This window comes from Oncorhynchus mykiss, chromosome 1 (genome assembly GCF_057628025.1).
Source record: "Oncorhynchus mykiss isolate SJ-2025 chromosome 1, ASM5762802v1, whole genome shotgun sequence".
Classification (NCBI taxonomy): Eukaryota; Metazoa; Chordata; class Actinopteri; order Salmoniformes; family Salmonidae; genus Oncorhynchus; species Oncorhynchus mykiss.
In genome coordinates, this window is record NC_143022.1 from 39,417,874 (window position 1) to 39,433,379 (window position 15,506).

The 15,506-nt window shown below is 41.4% G+C and overlaps 1 long non-coding RNA gene across 1 annotated transcript; it reads right to left on the reverse strand.

Moving 5' to 3' along the window:
* Positions 1–314: 314 nt before the first annotated feature.
* LOC149985496 (uncharacterized) lies at positions 315–13,710 on the reverse strand. Its single transcript, XR_016494922.1, has 3 exons — positions 13,244–13,710; positions 12,814–12,875; positions 315–1,541 (listed from the first exon to the last, which is right to left on the reverse strand). It is a non-coding gene; the product is annotated as an uncharacterized LOC149985496 (long non-coding RNA).
* Between the last annotated feature and the right edge of the window lie 1,796 nt (positions 13,711–15,506).

A 15,506-nucleotide genomic window follows, 5' to 3' on the forward strand; every position in this document is an offset into this window, starting at 1 on the left:
GAGGTAAGTGTACAGGCAGTGTTTTAGCATTCTAAGCAAAGTTTCTGCTTCCCTGGTTGCTTGGTGCATTGTATTCATCCATGCATTAATTACTAACTACATACTGTACAGCCTCTCTATGTGCTTGATATTGTAAAGCTAGAGTTCCATTGCACCTGTGGGGGAGAAGTCAACGCTGAGAGGGAATTGTTGGTGCATACTGTGCCTTATTGATAGATACTGTGTCTTCTGGTGCTGCAACCCTTAGTGTATTCAATAGGGAATACACGTCTTGTGGAGTGCTATCATGTGACTCCTCCCAAACAAGCACAAACTTCTTGGCACAGTTTTATTGCGAAGGAATCTGTTTGTGCAATAACAATAAATAAAAACAAAAACAAAACAAGCACAGATATGATACCTCAACTCTTCATTAGTACCAAGACACAATACAAACCAATAGCCTTTGAATATTGCATTTGGAATGCCAACACGTGTCTGTCACATGATAAAGTGCATATAACATGTACAATTGTACAATTCATACAGATATAGGAACTTAATTTGATCACTCTTTTGTTGCTGAGAATTTTCCTGCACCGGGAATGCAGATGAGCTTTGTGATATACATAAATGTACTGAAATTCACTGACATTTTGGCTATCTAATAGCCTAACCACGGATCAAGCAACATTATGGACTAAACGTTAAAATCCTGTTGCTGCAGGATTAATTTGCATATAGGTCAAATTAAGATCCTACACGTGTATGTGTACAGTCAGGATTTTAACGGCACTGCGTGATACCCAGCCTATATTGAACTTTGAATACTTTGACTTTGAAGACTGATTTATTTATCTGGTTCTTTTCTGCTTATTTGGTATTTTATATTTTATTAGGATCCCCATTAGCTGTTGCAAAAGCAGCGGCTACTCTTCCTGGTGTCCACACAAAACATGAAACATGACATAATACAGGACATTAATAGACAAGAACAGCTCAAATGTATTTATATAGCCCTTCTTACATCAGCTGATATATCAAAGTGCTGTACAGATACCCAGCCTAAAACTTCAAACAGCAAGCAATACAGGTGTAGAAGCACAGTGGCTAGGAAAACTCCCTAGAAAGGCCAAAAACCTAGGAAGAAACTTAGAGAAGAACCAGGCTATGAGGGGTGGCCAGTCCTCTTCTGGCTGTGCCGGGTGGAGATTATAACAGAACATGGCCAAGATGCTAAAATGTTCATAAATGACCAGCATGGTCAAATAATAATAATCACAGCAGTTGTCGAGGGTGCAACAAGTCAGCACCTCAGGAGTAAATGTCAGTTGGCTTTTCATAGCCGATCATTAAGAGTATCTCTACCGCTCCTGCTGTTTCTAGAGAGTTGAAAACAGCAGGTCTGGGACAGGTAGCACATCCGGTGAACAGGTCAGGTTTCCATAGCCGCAGGCAGAACAGTTGAAACTGGAGCAGCAGCATGGCCAGGTGGACGGACTGTGGACAGCAAGAAGTCATCATGCCAGGTAGTCCTGAGGCATGGTCCTAGGGTTCAGTTCCTCCGAGAGAGAGAGAGAAAGAAAGAAAGGGAGCATACTTATATTCACACAGGACACCGGATAAAACAGGAGAAATACTCCAGATATAACAGAATGACCCTAGCCCCCCCCCCCGGCACATAAATTACTGCAGCATAAATACTGGAGGCTGAGACAGGAGGGGTCAGGAGACACTGTGGCCCCATCCGATGATACCCCCGGACAGGGCCAAACAGGCAGGACAGAACTAGAGGGATATCTTCAACCACCAACTTACCATCCTGAGACAAGGCCGAGTATAGCCCACAAAGATCTCCCCGCCAAGGCACAACCCAAGGCAACAACCCAGACAGGTCCTGGGGCTCTTGTTAAGGTCAACGGCATCATGAACTTTACCCAGTACCAGAACATTTTAGCCAAAAACCTGGTTGGCTTTGCCAAGAGGCTAAGACTTGGCCACAAGTGGATCTTCCAGAGAGATAATAACCCCAAACACATATCTAAATCCACAAATAAATGGTTTATTGACCACAAAATTCAACATTTTGCAATGGCCATCTCAGGATATGTACTGGAACCTCATTGAAAACGTGTGGTTTGAATTGAAGAAGGCAGTCCATAAGTGCACACGAATTATATCAATGATCTGGAAAGATCCTGTATAGAGGAATAGTATAAGATCCATCCCAATGTGTTCTCCAATCACAAGGTGAGGTATTACAAGTTATTGAAAAGAGGGGGGCCAATAATGTTGAATCCTACCTTTTCAATAACAAATGTTTCACTTGTTAAACAAAATATTGTAGCATAAAATAATATAATAATAAAAAAGTGGAACATTTGTATTATTTATTTAATAGTCTTTTTTTAATCATCTTTATCAAGGGTTACAAAACCGTTGGATCTGACTGTGTACACTGAGTGTACTAAACATTAGGAACAACTTCCTTTTATTGAGTTGCACCTCCTTCTGTCCTCAGAACAGCCTCAATTCCGTGGGGTGTGGACTTTAAAAGGTGTTGAAAGCATTCCACAGGGGGGCTGGCCAATGTTGACTTCAATGCTTCCCACAGTTGTGTCAAGTTGGCTTGATGTCCTTCGGGTGGATGAGCATACTTGAAACACATGGGAAACTGTTGAGCATGGAAAAACCCAACAGATTTCAGTTCTTGACACAATCAAACTGATGCGCCTGGCACCTACTACAATACCCCATTCAAAATCGCTTAAATATTTTGTCTTGCCCATTCATCCTCTGAATGGCACACATACACAACCCATGTCTCAATTGTCTCAAGGCTTATAAATCCTTATTTAACCTGTCTTCGCCCCTTCATCTACATTGAACGAAGTGGATTTAACAGGTGACATCAATAAGGGATCATAGCTTTCACCTGGATTCACATGGTCAAAGTAGGTCATGGAAAGAGCAGGTTTTCCTAATGTTTTGGACACTCAGTGTATATCCCGGCTTTGATATGTGTATGTATGATTTATGTGTATGCAGTAATTATATAGTACTGGGTGCAAGATGCAGTCACTATGACGGTAAGTGAAGACGACAGTTGCTTTGAATCCAGAGGAATTGTAAAATGGAGAATGTCCTTGGGTGTCAACCAAAGCCACTGAATCTCACTGGTAAATGTTACATCTTGTATGAAGTAGTCTGGTTCCCAGGAGACTATAACAAAAACAAAACATTGTGGCTTGGGACTTACTGGATTCCAACTAGATGTGTGTGTGTGTGTGTGTGTGTGTGTGTGTGTGTGTGTATATTTAAAAACTGCGTGGTTCAAGCCCTGAATGCTTATTCTCTGATAGCCGTTGTATGTCGGACCGTATACCCCAGGTATGACAAAACACATATTTTTACATCTCAAATTACATTGGTAAATAGTTTATAATAGCAATAAGGCACCTTGGGGGATTGTGATACATGGCCAATATACCATGTCTAAGAGCTATGTCCAGGCACTCAGCGTTGCGTTTTGCACAAGAACATCCCTTAGCCGTGGTATATCGGCCATATATCACACCCCCTCGTGTCCTATTGATTTTATTTATATGTGTGTGTGTGTGTGTGTGTGTGTGTGTGTGTGTGTGTGTGTGTGTGTGTGTGTGTGTGTGAAAGTTTGGGGTCACTTAGAAATGTCTTTGTTTTTGATAGAAAAGCACATTTTTTTTGTAGATTAAAATAACATTAAATTGATCAGAAATAAAGTGTAGACACTGTTAATTTTGTAAATTACTATTGTAGCTGGAAACTGCATATTTTTTTTATGAATATCTACATAGGAGTACTGAGGCCCATTATCAGCAACCATCACTCCTGTGTTCCAATGGCACGTTGTGTTAGCTATTCCAAGTTCATCATTTTAAAAGGCTAATTGATCATTAGAAAACCCTTTTGCAATTATGTTAGCACAGATGAAAACTGTGTTCTGATTAAAGAAGCAATAAAACTGGCCTTATTTAGACTAGTTGAGTATCTGGAGCATCAACATTTTTGGGTTCGATTACAGGCTCAAAATGGCCAGAAACAAAGACTTTCTTCTGAAACTCGTCAGACTATTCTTGTTCTGAGAAATGAAGGCTATTCCATGTGAGAAATTGCCAATAAACTGAAGATGTCGTACCATGCTGTGAACTACTCCTTTTACAGAACAGCGCTGGCCTCCTAGGCAGATTTCCTCGTTCCAGTGTCTGTATTCTTTTGCGCATTTTAATATTTTATTTTTATTGGCCAGTCTGAGATATGGCTATTCCTTTGCAACTCTGCCTAGAAGCCAGCATCCCGGAGTTGCCTCTTCACTGTTGAAGTAGAGACTGGTGTTTTGCGGGTACTATTTAATGAAGCTGCCAGTTGAGGCCTGTTTCTCAAATTAGACACTCTAATGTAGTTGCATGGAATAGCCTTCATTTCTCAGAACAAGAAAAGACTGACGAGTTTCAGAAGAAAGTATTTGTTTCTGGCCATTTTGAGCCTGTAATCGAATATGTCGAATATTTAGGTTATCTGGTTTAAGTGACTTCTCAGTTTGATTACAGCTTCCCTTGTCTCCCCTTAACAATACCCCTTCCCCATGCAGAAATAAAGAGGCTTTATTCAAAACTGCAGAATCAATTACACTGTATGGAAAACCACTGTGCTATTTCACAGCTAACATATCAACATGACTATCTTTGAAACTGCTGAGACAACAGTAAAATTCAAAGGGATTCGGCTTCTTTTTTCCGTACCTGTGAATATATCACATAATTGAAAACTCCATTTTATTTTCATGTTTCCTTACAGTAGGGCACACAGGGATGTTATACACAATACACATAGACAAACATGGCACGAATGCACACGAGCACACAAATACACACAGACATGGTAAGCATGTGGTACAGAATATTTATGCCCTTAGTAAATGTGCAGGCTCTAGTTAAGACCAGTTTATCTACAGAAGTACACTTGTTGACAGCACACCTGTTAGCCGATGAAATGGTGTACATTAAATATTATCCCTCCACTACACCATGAATCTTATCTGATAGAATCACACTGCATACTGTAAATAATGTGAGTACATCTGTCTTAGTCACTGTGGTCGCTTATCTCAAGCTTTCTGTTTGTGTTCTGGCCTGTGCTGCTGTTTTCAGGCCACTGTTATTCTCTCTCCTCCACCAGCCACTGCGGTGCCAAGGCATGCAGAAATTCTGATGTGCTCATAGTTAATGAGTGCTGTTGCATTCTGCTCCCCTTCCATATTCTGGCCTGTCAGCTTAGCTCTTGTATAATTATGTTACTGATAAGTGACACGGTTGTAACATATCAGCACTCATACATGAGCAATCGTTCACCACTGGCAAAGCCTCACGCTTCCTGCTCCTCTCCTCACTTCTTGCCAACATTTGGCGGCTGCAGCTATGGCAGGGTCTTCTAGGTTCTTTACACAAACATAAGTTAGCTAGAAGAACTTACATACCCTGCTAATGTGAACATTATGTGAACACTAATGTGAACACTTCTTTAGAATGTAAATAATTTGGAGTTCGTCCAACTTCAGCTCCACTACTGTTGGTACTTTAACTTCCCCACCCCACTTCTCCAGCCTGTCCACCTGAATCTCTGTCAATATTGCATAAAGGATTAAATATATAATGAGAGGCCTTTGTGCAACGCCCACGCCCAGACCTCTGCCACCTGTCTGGAGGCCTTTCTATCCTCATTCTCAGCAGTGCAGAGATTGATTAACCTAGCCTGAACCCAATGCTGTAACTGTGGGGAAACCTGGCCGGTTTCTCTGAATCAATTATTTGAAACATTTGGAGGATCGTTTTCTGGTTTTCCTGTTATTTTGCTTTTGTTTTTTGGGCCGCACTCAATTCCTTAATTAAAATGCAGATTCTTAATGACTCTTACCAGAGGTAAGGTGATTAATAAATTTTTTATAGGCAAGTCAATTATGAACAAATTCTTATTTACAATGATGTCTTAGGAACAGTGGGTTAACTACCTTGTACAGGGGCAAAATAACAGATATTTACATGATCAGCTCAGGGATTCGATCACTGGCCCAATGCTCTAACCACTAGTCTACCTGCCGCCCCAAAAGGGAGGGATTTGACCTCCAAATGCTTGAGTAAGCAAACACTAACACTAAGGTAAAGCAATTTCTTATTCACAAAATTGTGAATTTGATCACTCAGTTACAGCGCAGACAACGTGGCCTCTACAGCGTGGCCTCATGGCCTCTACTGTGTGTCTTATGTGTGCCCTGAATAATTTGAAATCCATGAGTTAATGACATACATTAGGAAAATCATTTTTTATGGCCACTCAGCCGTCTTTCGTGTTCTTTTGCTGTCCACAAGACATTCAGTTAGGTAAGTAATGTTCTGGTAAGGAATATAAGTACTCACTGCCAGGAACATGAAAATAGATTACACAGTAGTCAGCCGACCTTTTAGACCTAATGACTCAGAGTCATGTGTATGTGTCTAAGCATTGTATTACCGTAATGAATAATTTAATTGAGTCCTTCTGACTAAATATAGAGGGCTTGATAAGACAGCTAATTGTACATTCATAGTTTAGGTTGAAGACAACCTTTTTCTCGCAATTCAAAAATAGATGTACTCTGCTCTGCTCATCAAATTGTGGCGTGGGAGGCAGACAGACATTTGCATTAAAAGCCACAAGTACAATGTACTGTACATATAAACAAAAGTCAACACACATTGACATTGTTTTTATTTCATGAAAGGAATTTAAATAAAAGTGCATTTTCACCATTGGTATACATCCAACTCATCTTATGCTGAGAATGTAGTCCTTCACAGTCTCTGGTAGCGTTTGTAGCATGGCCTGCCTGTACTTACGTTCCTCTTCTAGCCAAACCTCAGGAGATTCACTGGCAGCAGACTGCACACAATACCTCAGTCAGACAGTGCACAGTGCTGAGAGCCCCTCGCTATGACTTTCATTTGCATCACATACGGCTGGGCTTTTGTTTGCCAGCCCCACTCTGTGCCTAGCGATAAGCCCATGTAGCTAAAAACAGCGGGATTAGATGAGGCGTCTCCCGTGCGCAAGTATGGGGCCTCTCACCTGTTTGTTTGAGTGTTTGCTTGCTGTAAAATAAAGAACAAATGAAAGGGAAAGCCATTTCCTCTGATATTCAGTACCAAAGTTTGGACACACCTACTCATCCAAGGGTTTTTCTTTATATTTACTCTTTTCTACATTGTAAAATAAAAGTGAAGACATCAAAATTATGAAATAACACATATGGATTTGTGTGACAACCCAAAAAAGTGTTAAACAAATCAAAATATATTTTAGATTTTAGATTCTTAGCCACCTTTTGTCTTGTTGAAAGCTTTGCACACTCTTGGCATTCTCTCAACCAACCAAAAAGTAATGGTTTATTTCCAGTGTTGGAAAAACTCAATTTCCTGACATGCGGTATGAAAATTGCTGTGCTGAAATGTTCTACCCCCTACCTTGCCTTCTATCGTTGAGCATTCCGAGTGCGATAGCAATCCCTTTCTCCTTCAATAATGCCAGAAGGAGAGAACTGCAGGTCGCCCTGTATCCAGTCGAAGGGAATTATGAAGTATTAGCGATTAATAACCTGGCTGATTGATTCTGGGTCACAGCAAGGGTTGTCAGTGCTTTTTGGATAGTCAGGTTGGCGGCCTTCCAGTATTGATTGGCGAGCAGGGAACAGAACAACAGGGGTAGATGAAGTTTCGCTGTGAGGGACAAAGCACTTCAATACCTGTCCTGTTGGGCCATTTATGATCCCATACCAATTGTCTGGTGCTAGTGGTGAGTCTGCAGGGTGCTTTTATGTCAGCTGTAGTAAACAGAACAGCTAACTCTTTTTAAGTAGCATTCATCCGTATAATACACAAGTAGACTGTCTAATACACAAGTATCTCTTTGATCAAGTGGAAGACAAATACTACACAGTGGATAATACAGCTTATGTGACATTCTGATTCAAATGGCTCATTGAGTGGGGGCTTTGGCAGGAAATGAAAGGCAGACTAGTCTTTCAGACTAAAAACTGATTGGCGTTTGCTCCTGCAGACATAAACATCATGTAGCAAGACGAAGGCTGTAACAGAGACATGGACAGCCATCCCAGTTATTCACAGAGAGAGATTCATCAATATGGAGCTGTGGGACTGGGGATGGCAGAATAGATAAAGGAGGGGGGAAGAGAAGAGGAGAGAATGAGATCTCCACATTTAACAATACGACCCCAGTGACTGTTTGGATTCTTCACATCTTAAAAATCAATTCCTCTAAATATTTGACACATGCTTGCAGCATGTGATGGGGCTGGCTGGAGCTGGTGTCTGACCACAACATCACACACCTATTAGTCATCTGGTCAACAGCCACCACTGTTTTCATGTCAATTACTCTATTGCTGTTTTTCTCCCAGCTCTCAGGGTTATTTATTTACCCATTGAGACTCTATTAATCTGCTCAGCTGTTCATCGATCTCGTCGGTGCATTCAGATGTTACATCTAACGTCTTTGGCTTCAAGAGCTATGATAACTAACAGCGTTGTTTACACCAAGCACTGTTCTAGGGCTGGTTGTGGAAACATTAATACTCTAAAAACCAATACTTGTTTGTACAGGTATCCTAATTACTCATTAATCAATTAAGGGGTGTTCCTCAAAAATCCTACTTACATTAAAATATCATAGCAGACTTATGTAAATACACAGTGGAAAATGTTTTCTGCTGAGGATGTAGGTGGCAGGGTGGACAGACTAAGATGACCTGTAGGCAGAGAAGGTCACCATTTAGAATTCTGCATAGGTGTAGATAAACAAAGACTCCAGGAGAGTTATGCATAACCGTGAGCTAACATATCAGTGATCTTCCAGAAGCATGCTCCTAAAAAACGTTTTATTAAACCTGACATCGCACACATAAAGCATTGAGGCTTTACAGTCCACTATTTTGATTATAACATGGGGTACGAAGATGGCAGCTATCCATGGGTTCAGAGCTGACAACATACAACGCTAACAACATACAGTGGGGCAAAAAAGTATATGGTCGGCCACCAATTGTGCAAGTTCTCCAACTTAAAAAGATGAGAGAGGCCTGTAATTTTCATCATAGGTACACTTCAACTATGACAGACAAAATGAGGAAAAAAATCCAGAAAATCACATTGTAGGATTTTTAATGAATTTATTTGCAAATTATGGTGGAAAATAAGTATTTGGTCAATAACAAAAGTTTATCTCAAGACTTTGTTATATACCCTTTGTTGGCAATGACAGAGGTCAAACGTTTTCTGTAAGTCTTCACAAGGTTTTCACACACTGTTGCAGGTATTTTTGCCCATTCCTCCATGCAGATCTCCTCTAGAGCAGTGATGTTTTGGGGCTGTTGCTGGGCAACACGGACTTTCAACTCCCTCCAAAGATTTTCTATGGGGTTGAGATCTGGAGACTGGCTAGGTCACTCCATGACCTTGAAATGCTTCTTACGAAGCCACTCCTTCGTTGCCTGGTCGGTGTGTTTGGGATCATTGTCATGCTGAAAGACCCAGCCACGTTTCATCTTCAATGCCCTTGCTGATGGAAGAAAGTTTTCACTCAAAATCTCACGATACATGGCCCCATTCATTCTTTCCTTTACACGGATCAGTCATCCTGGTCCCTTTGCAGAAAAACAGCCCCAAAGCATGATGTTTCCACCCCCATGCTTCACAGTAGGTATGGTGTTCTTTGGATGCAACTCGGCATTCTTTGTCCTCCAAACACGACGAGTTGAGTTTTTACCAAAAAGTTATATTTTGGTTTCATCTGACCATATGACATTCTCCCAATCTTCTTCTGGATCATCCAAATGCACTTCAGACGGGCCTGGACATGTACTGGCTTAAGCAGGGGGACACATCTGGCACTGCAGTAATTTGATTCCCTGGCGGCGTAGAGTGTTACTTATGGTAGGCTTTGTTACTTTGGTCCCAGCTCTCTGCAGGTCATTCACTAGGTCCCCCCCGTGTGGTTCTGGGATTTTTGCTCACCGTTCTTGTGATCATTTTGACCCCACGGGGTGAGATCTTGAGTGGAGCCCCAGATCGAGGGAGATTATCAGTGGTCTTGTATGTCTTCCATTTCCTAATAAATGCTCCCACAGGTGATTTCTTCAAACCAAGCTGCTTACCTATTGCAGATTCAGTCTTCCCAGCCTGGTGCAGGTCTACAATTTTGTTTCTGGTGTCCTTTGACAGCTCTTTGGTCTTGGCCATAGTGGAGTTTGGAGTGTGACTGTTTGAGGTTGTGGACAGGTGTCTTTCATACTGATAACAAGTTCAAACAGGTGCCATTAATACAAGTAACGAGTGGAGGACAAGGAGCCTCTTAAAGAAGAAGTTACAGGTCTGTGAGAGCCAGAAATCTTTCTTGTTTGTAGGTGACCAAATACTTATTTTCCACCATAATTTGCAAATAAATTCATAAAAAATCCTACAATGTGATTTTCTGTATTTTTTTTTCTCATTTTGTCTGTCATAGTTGAAGTGTTCCTATGATGAAAATTACAGGCCTCTCTCGTCTTTTTAAGAGGGAGAACTTGCACAATTGGTGGCTGACTAAATACTTTTTTGCCCCACTGTACCACTTACCACACATGACCACATGTCACGATTTAAAGTTTTCTGTGTGAGCTTTGGTAGATAACCATCCATCACTTACGGGAATGTACACCTCTGTAGAGGGTTATGAGAGAGGGTCCACTTCAGTATATGTTGTGCGTTTATGTCTGTGTCAGGTTACGGAGTACTGAATGTGTGAACGAGCTGCCCAGGGGACAACTAATTGGCCCTTTATAGATCGCCGAATGGCACTAAAAGGCCAGACACTGGGTGTGAACGGAAGATGAATCAGTTTAGTGCAGAACCAGAATTAGTTATTTAGTCAGTTTTGACATGGTTGTCTCTGTTGTTTCTAAATCTGCTGTTTGCTAGTGTTTTAGTCCTTATTTGAAGAAAAGGAGGCGCTTTAAACACAGTGGGGATTTCAAAGTTTTGTTTGTGACCTTAAACCTTCTCCATGGAGGTAAAATGGAGCAAGTGAATGCATGATTTATTATTCCAGAAGGCCAATTTACTCAACATATTTAAAATGTTGAAATACACATTTTTTCTGATCCAGCATAAACAAGTTGTCTTGAACTGATTTGTATAAATCCCTTAGTCCCACAGCTTTCTCAGTGCATTCCAAAAATATTATTTAATGATCTCCTTTTTATTTCCATCTTCAACGAACTGTCATTCAGAGCAACCTCAATAGCATAGCACCATGCCACAGCATATTGTCACAACAGACATATTTGGGTCTGGATGTGGCAGGGACTGCAAATCGCCCCAAAATGTTTGCTGTAATGAAATTGATATGTCACAGGGGATAGGATACACCATAGTGCCCTCAAAGCTCATCACTAAGCTAACTTCACTAGGGTTAGGGGGCACTGTTTTCACTTCCGGGTGAAAAGTTTGCCCAAAGTAAACAGCCTGCTACTCAGGCCCGGAAGCTGGGATATGCATACAATTGGTAGATTTGGATAAAAAAACTCTAAAGATCCCAAAACTGTTCAAATATTGTCTGTGAGTATAACAGAACAGAAAAAATCGTCCAGGAAGTTGGATTTTTTATGTTTGTAGTTTTCTATTGAATGCCATTACAGTACCCATTGACTTAGGACTCAAATTGCACTTCCTATGGCTTCCACTAGATGTCAACAGTCTTTAGAAATTGTTTCAGGCTTGTATTCTGAAATATTATGGAGTAAGAGCACTCTGATGTCCTAACATAAACGCTTGGATAGCCAGGTGGATTAACAACAATCTAAGCTGTGTATTGTTATATTGCACTTGTGATTCCATGAAAATGTAATATTTGTAGTAATTTAATTTGAATTTGGCGCTCTTCAATTCAGCGGATGTTGACAAAAATGATCCCGCTAACGGGATGGGTGCGCCAAGAAGTTAACGACAAACTGAAGCATGCTTTCTGGTCATGCGCCTCTATCTAACAGTACACTTGAAATGACCCTCGTTCAAGATGGCCGTACTTCATCATTATACAAAGGAATGACCTCAAACCATTTCTAAAGACTGTTGACATCCAGTGGAAGCGATAGGAACTTCAAGAAGCTCCCTTAGAAATCTGGATTCCCAATGAAACTCAGTGAAAAGAGAGTGACCTCAAAATTAAAATCTGAATGGTTTGTCCTCGGGGTTTCACCTGCTAAATAATTTCTGTTATACTCACAGACATGATTCAAACAGTTTTAGAAATTTCAGAGTGTTTTCCATCCAAATCTCCTAATAATATGCATTGTCTTATCTTCTGGGGATGAGTAGCAGGCAGTTCAATTTGGGCATGCATTTCATCCGGACATGAAAATACTGCCCCCTCACCAAGAAGTTAAACCTTCCCTAACCAGAAACCGTGGTTTAACCTTTCTGATCTCCCCATCCCGGATCCGGGTTCGTGAATACAGACTCAAGCTCATTACCATAACGCAACGTTAACTATTCATGAAAATCGCAAATGAAATGAAATAAATATGCTAGCTCTCAAGCTTAGCCTTTTGTTAACAACACTGTCATCTCAGATTTTCAAAATATGCTTCTCAACCATTGCAAAACAAGCATTTGTGTAACAGTATTGATGGCTAACGTAGCATTTAGCATTAGCATTCAGCTGGCAACATTTACACAAAAAAACAGAAAAGCATTCAAAAAAATCATTTACCTTTGAAGAACTTCAGATGTTTTCAATGAGGAGACTCTCAGATAGCAAATGTTCAGTTTTTCCTGAAAGATTATTTGTTTAGGACAAATCGCTCCGTTTTCTGCGTCACGTTTAGCTATGAAAAAACCCCTGTATCCAGGATTGTGTAAATCTATCAGCAAGCTCATTAGCATAACACAACGTTAACTATTTATGAAAATCGCAAATGAAATGAAATAAATATGCCATCTCTCAAGCTTAGCCTTTTGTAAACAACACTGTCATCTCAGATTTTCAAAATATGCTTCTCAACCATAGGAAAACAATAATTTGTGTAAAAGTAGCTAGCTAGAGTTAGCATTTCGCGTTAGCATTTAGCGTTAGCATTAGCGTTAGCATCCAGCACGCAACATTAACAAAAACATAAAAGCCTTCAAATAAAATCATTTACCTTTGAAGAACTTCTGATGTTTTCAATGAGGATACTCTCAGTTAGATAGCAGATGCTCAGTTTTTCCAAAAAGATTCCTTGTGTATTAGAAATAGCTCCGTTTTATACATCACATTTGGCTACCAAAAAAAATCCATAAATTCAGTCCTCAAAACGCAAACTTTTTTCCAAATTAACTCCATAATATCGACTGAAAACATGGCAAACGTTGTTTAGAATCAATCCTCAAGGTGTTTTTCACATATCTCTTCATTGATACATCGTTCTTGGACACATGCTTTCTCTCCTGAATCCCAGGAGAAAATGCCCGCACCTGAAGATTACGCACAAATTTAGACAAAGGACACCGGGCGGACCTCTGGAAAATGTAGTCTCTTATGGCCAATCTTCCAATGATATGCCTACAAATACGTCACAATGCTGCTAAGACCTTGGGCGAACGACAGAAAGTGTAGGCTCATTCGTTGCGCAATCACAGCCATATAAGGAGAGAATGGAAAACAGAGCTTCAGAAATTCTGCTAATTCCTGGGTGATGCATCATCTTGGTTTCGCCTGTAGAATGAGTTCTGGGGCACTTACAGACAAAATCTTTGCAGATTCTGAAACTTCAGAGTGTTTTCTTTCCAAAACTGTCAAGAATATGCATAGTCGAGCATCTTTTCGTGACAAAATATCGCGCTTAAAACGGGAACGTTTTTTATCCAAAAATGAAATAGCGCCCCTAGAGCTCTAAGAGGTTAATGGCAGCATTCATGCAAAACTGAAAGCGCGAACCACCGCTTTTAATCATGGCAAGGCGACTGGAAACGTGACCGAATACAAACAGTGCAGCTATTCTCTCCGCAAGTCAATCAAACAAGCAACGCGTCAGTATAGAGACAAAGTAGAATCGCACTTCAACTGTTCAAACACAAGACGTATGTCGCAGTTTCTACAGTCAATCACAGACTATGAAAAGAAAACCAGCCCAGCATTGAAGTCTTGCTCCCAGACAACTTAAACAACTTCTTTGCTCGCTCTGAGGACAACACAGTGCCACTGACACAGCCTGCTATCAAAGCCTGTGGGCTCTCCTTCTCCGTGGCCAACGTGAGTAAAATATTTAAACACTCGCAAGGCTGCCGGCCCAGACGGCATCTGTAGCCGCACCCTCAGAGCATGCGCAGACCAGCTGGCTGGTGTGTATACGTACATATTCAACCAATGCCTTTCCCAGTCTGTTGTCAGCACATGCCTCAAGATGGCAACCATAGTGCCTGTTCCCAATAAAGCTAAGGTAACTGAATTAAATGACAATCGCCCCATTGCACTCACTTCTGTCATCATGAAGTGCTTTGAGAGACTAGTCAAGGATCATATCACCTCCACCCTACCTGATACCCTAGACACACTCCCATTTGCTTACTGCCCCAATATGTCCACTGATGATGCAATCGCCATCACACTGCACACTGCCCTATCTAATCTGGACAAGAGGAATACCTATGTGAGAATACTGTTCATCGACTACAGCTCAGCATTTAACACCATCGTACCCTCCAAACTCGTCATCAAGCTCGAGGCAACTACCTCTCCACCTCGCTTATCCTCAACACTGGGGCCCCACAAAGGTGCATTCTGAGCCCTCTCCTGTACTCCCTGTTCACCCACGACTGCATGACCATGCACGCCTCCAACTCAATCATCAAGTTTGCAGACGACACTACAGTGGTAGGCCTGATTACCAGCAACGATGAAACTGCCTACAGGGAGGAGGTGAGGGCCCTCGAAGTGTGGTGTCAGGAAAATAACCTCTCACTCAACGTCAACAAAACAAAGTAGATGATCGTGGACTACAGGAAACAGCAGAGGTAGCACCACCCCCCCCCCCCCCCCCCCCAACCACATCACGGGACAGAAGGGGAGAAGGTGGAAAGTTTTAAGTACATTGGCGTACAAATCACAGACAAACTGAAATGGTCCACCCACACAGACAGCGTGGTGAAGAATGCGCAACAGCGCCTCTTCAACCTCAGGAGATTGAGGAATTTTGGCTTGTCATCTAAAACACTCACAAACTTTTACAGATGCACAATCAAGAGCATCCTGCCGGGCTGTATCACCACCTGGTACGGCAATTGCACCGCCCTCAAAGGCTCTCCAGAGGTTTGTGCGGTTTGCACAACGCATCACCGGGGGCAAACTACATGCCCTCTAGGACAACTACAGCACCCAATGTTACAGAAAGGCCAAAAAGATCATCAAGGACAACAACCACCCGA